This window comes from Ostrinia nubilalis, chromosome 21 (assembly GCF_963855985.1).
Source record: "Ostrinia nubilalis chromosome 21, ilOstNubi1.1, whole genome shotgun sequence".
Taxonomy (NCBI): domain Eukaryota; kingdom Metazoa; phylum Arthropoda; class Insecta; order Lepidoptera; family Crambidae; genus Ostrinia; species Ostrinia nubilalis.
In genome coordinates this window covers 4,294,470-4,298,983 of record NC_087108.1, presented here as the reverse complement: position 1 = coordinate 4,298,983, position 4,514 = coordinate 4,294,470, and the positions used below count along the sequence as shown (strand labels likewise).

At 36.3% G+C, this 4,514-nt stretch overlaps 1 non-coding gene across 1 annotated transcript; it reads left to right on the top strand.

Moving 5' to 3' along the window:
- The first annotated feature begins 4,180 nt into the window (after nucleotides 1-4,180).
- Nucleotides 4,181-4,252, top strand: Trnae-cuc (transfer RNA glutamic acid (anticodon CUC)). The gene has a single exon. It is a non-coding gene; the product is annotated as a tRNA-Glu (tRNA).
- Nucleotides 4,253-4,514: the final 262 nt, after the last annotated feature.

Here is a 4,514-nt window from a genome sequence, read left to right as displayed (position 1 = left end):
TACTCTAATAGCGAATAAGTCAGTGAATTTAAATCACTCCTTTGGCTTTAGGAATATCAATGGGTGGCGGTGACTTGCTTACCATCAGACGATTTTCAGTGCGTCTTTTCCCTAAAATTGACTTATTAAAAAGTTTGTACCTATTTGGGAATTCTCTTACCACTTGTACCACAGCACCAGATGCGTCGTGGGCTGGTCAGGTTGTAGGAAGATACGTAATCACCTTTCGTCGTTTTTATGTCTTCAAACGAAGTTAAGGAAAATGGAGGATTCCTACGTTTCCTTTGAACAAGGCCTTCTAGCTAACAGGAAAATGGAGCTCCAGGGACATTGTCGCTTGAAGACATATTTTAGGGAATTGTTTTTATCCAGACAAACGAGGGTGTGTAAAAGAAAAGAGACTTTTAGCTTTGGGAGATATTGTTTTTGAAAATACATAGAAACACATTATTGGTGTACCTACTCGTAGGTCGAGCTTTGTAGTACAAATTAATAGATGTCCACCATTAAGCATGTGTTTTGTAATACTATTTTTTAAATACCTATGGTTATACTATGTTGTGTAGGTCTACCTACTCGTAATAGTAAACTAAGCAATGCTTGTACACCTATTTTTTTTGTAAATACCAAGAAATTCTTAAATGTAATTTTGTTCATGCACACAAATGTTCGTCTTATGTGGGGATCAAACCCGCGACCTCTGCCATGTATCAATCCATAAACCACCAATCCTAGCCATCAAAAATATCATAAATTCCTGCACCGTTTAACTCCGAATTGCCGTCCCAAAGTAATTTAATCAAAAGGGAAGTCAAACAAATTCTAAGACGTAATTAATCGACGCCTTTAATAATTACATCGAGGAATCAAAATTTAATGAAATTGTCAATTACAATCGAATCAAAAGTTATTTTTGACTTCAAAATGATGAGTTTATCAAAAATCATTAAGCTGAATCGGGGAAAATGCAAGGAAAGTTACTCGTCATTTAAAATTTCGTTCGTTCGTTCGTTTCAGCCGAATGACGTCCACTGCTGGACAAAGGCCTCCCCCAAGGAGTTTCACAAAGACCGGTCCTGCGCCGCTCGCAGAATAAAATCACAGATACTAAACAACTAAAGTATATGATTATTCTATCAAGGAATCAATATCAGTAATTATTTATTTATGAAAATCATACTTTTTCTTCTAACACACGGAATAACATTATCTCAAGAATGTACATATACACATAACTTACTCTGAAATACCCAAAAAAAACCTTGGTAAAACTCTCTAGCATTACATGCATTGGTTATGTAAATATAATTATGTGGAAATGTTCTGGAAAATGTTCCACATTCGCTACTTACATAAGCTAAATAATATAAAAGAGAGTGTACAGTTACATAAAGCGAAAACTGATATTTTCTCTTTTGGTTAGTGATCAAAAACTCAGGACAATTTTACTAAAGAAATACACTTTCTCCAGATGTTTAAGTCGAGATTGAACTAATTAATACTTGTATTAAATCTGTAATACATATTATCCTAAATAAATAAGTAAGTACATTTATTTGTTTTTAATGTTTCTCCACATACTTTCCAGTTGCGTAAGTAAACTGCCGAGAAATTTTCAGGATTTTTGCATTACCTATACCTTGAAAAATGTCTCACTAGGTATGTCACTAATCACTTGAAAGGGATTTACTCAAACTTATACTTCACACTTTCAAAAGGAACTGAAAATTTGTTAGATTGATATTTAACTACCTTAAACAGGCTTTTGCCAAGCAAATAAAAATCTGTTTTAACTGAAATTGGAGTACCATTAATTCGAGGAGTTATCCAGCTGACTGTACCAGTTACTCTCCCAGCGTATGTATTTGAAAACCGTAGGGGATCCGATATTAGAACACACTGCGAAGAGTATTCGCCGGAACACGCCGAATATTTTATGCATTAGCTGTAGGGTAGTCGGGAATTATCATGACATACGTGATTTGTGGAAATTCACTACGTCTGCGAAAAGAAATGGCATTTCTTTTTTTTTTTTTTTTTTTTATGTGATAGGAGGCAAACGAGCAGACAGATCACCTGATGGTAAGTGATTACCGTCGCCCATAGACACCCGCAGACCCAGGGGCGTTACAGGTGCGTTGCCGGCCTTTAAGATAAAGATACGCTCTCCTCTTGAAAGCTTTCGAAATAGGTACTTGAAATATACCAGAATAAGAAAGTGATATTGGAAGACTTTCTTTATAAAGAGACTTAAGACCAACTGGGACAAATAGGTATATTTAAAAAAAAACAGTTCTAATAATCCTATAGTTACCTATAAATTGTCACAAAACTTTTTTGTGCAATTATAATTATTACTAATTCACAAAAACATTCAATTAAATTGTCATCGCACTATCGCACATACGTACCTATGTACAATAGTCACTCAAATTAATAGAAATAAAACATAATATGTTGATACATACTTTCGTACAGTGTAGGTACAAGTTTTATCAATATCTTCCAGTCGGCCTTTGCAGAAATAAAACCTCGAGATGTTTGGTTGTCACAAAAAAGTGACAGTCAACTATTACGAGTAGAGCTCTATCAAATTAGACGTTTTGACGTACGTTTTGAGCCAAAACGTCTAATTTTAAAGAGTCCTTAAACGTAGGCAGCACTTCAAGGAGCACTAAAAAGCATTTTTCTCACGCTATTTTCATCCAGCGATGCTTCTGAAAGTTTTCACTATTTATAATGATCTCTATTTCACGAGAATAGTGTCCTAAATCAAACGTCAAATGCAAATCTGGTATGTTTTTGCTAAATCCACATTACTCAGCGTTGTCATGCACAGAAAATCCGAAGGTCAGCATAATCCGTATCGGTGGGTCAACAGAACACCCTACTCAAATAGTCTGGGTCAACATTATTTTCCTGTAACATCGTTAGCACAACTTAGTATTCCGAATAACCCTTCAAATCAGACGCCATCAACTAGTGATGTGACGATGCTGGCAAAAGCTGGACATATCGATGAAGATGTCACTTACCTACTCAGGGTCTGAGACAAAGGGTAGTTGGAGAAGCTATTGTAATTTAAGTCTTTTGAAGTTCTCCATAATCTTGGTACCAAACTAACGTTGGAGAAACGCAATAATCGACCTTCCAAACCAATTTTTTTTTCTGTTCAAAAACTGAATAAAGTCTTTCTTTATATCAGAATGTCAAACAAAACCAAAATTACACTCTGTCACTTTTGTCACTACACAGAAAAACATCGATTATGTATGCCTACTTAGGTATACCTACCTGAACCTACATTAGTTTAGTTCATCGTTTCTCGACGAGCCTTCCTTCAAAGTAAGTCATGTGCATTTAATTTTATTTGTAAGTAGTTGAAAAGCAAGTGCAAAGAACAATCGCAACTTCTATCGCCAAAATTAAACCTTTCCTGTCAGAACAGCACTACTGTCCCATTTCAAAGGGACAAACTCGGAATAGAGTTACAACTCGTTAATAAAGGGGACAGGGCAACTACAGAAAGTGCCACACACTTCAATTTAATTGAGTTTCCGAACAACGTAAATTTTCGAGTTAGGTACTCACGTTTGCGCTTAGTGCTCCTTGATTAATAGTCTTGAGTTTGAGATGACTTTGATTTAGGTCTAGTTAAGCACTTGCTTGAGAACTTACCTGAGTACTGAATAGCCTTTAATTAATACATAATGTGAGAGAAGTGAACGTGGCGCGGCAGCGGCCGCCGAGCGCTAATCTTCAATTTTCTTCAATCCATCTTCTCGTACAACCGAGCCGAAACGTCGGGAGGGTAAATATTTTATTTACCGTTAAAAAAGATATTGTTGCAATAAATCCCGTGAAGTGATAATTTTATAGTAAAAATGCAACATAATAGTTTAAAATATTAAACAATTATTTGCTAAAAATGTTTGCTAACGGAAAACTTGCGATACGTTGTTTTGTGAAACGAAAATTTGGGTAACATTTGGATGTGATATTTTGGGAAAAGTTTTTTGACCACACGTTTATTTTTATTACACTATTTACTTTGATTAACATATTCGGTCAACTTTGCGAGTAGTGTAGAAATAATTAACCGAATTATTTAGGAACAGCTTAGTCCTCACGAAATCGATAATTTCAGAATAGCACACTAAATTTCACCGATCCTGTCAACTCCGGTATGGACTAGTGGCTAGGATACCTGGCTCTCACCCAGGAGGCTCGGGTTCGATTCCCGGTACCGGAAGCCGGTCCATTTCTTTGTCCAACTCGACGAAGAAATGGGCTATTTTACCTAATTTCTAAATCTTTCCGAAACACTTGTAGTCATTCCAGTCGCGAGGTGTAAGCGGAGCCGGAGCTTTGCATTTGTGTGAGTGATGAGTTGTCATAGGTGTCGAGTTGTCATAGGTGTAGAGTTGTCATAGGTGTCGAGTTGTAATAGAGATCTACATGTCGCAAGGGTCTAGTTTTCTTAACGCTCGAGCAGTCGTGATACCGTTTGAAGT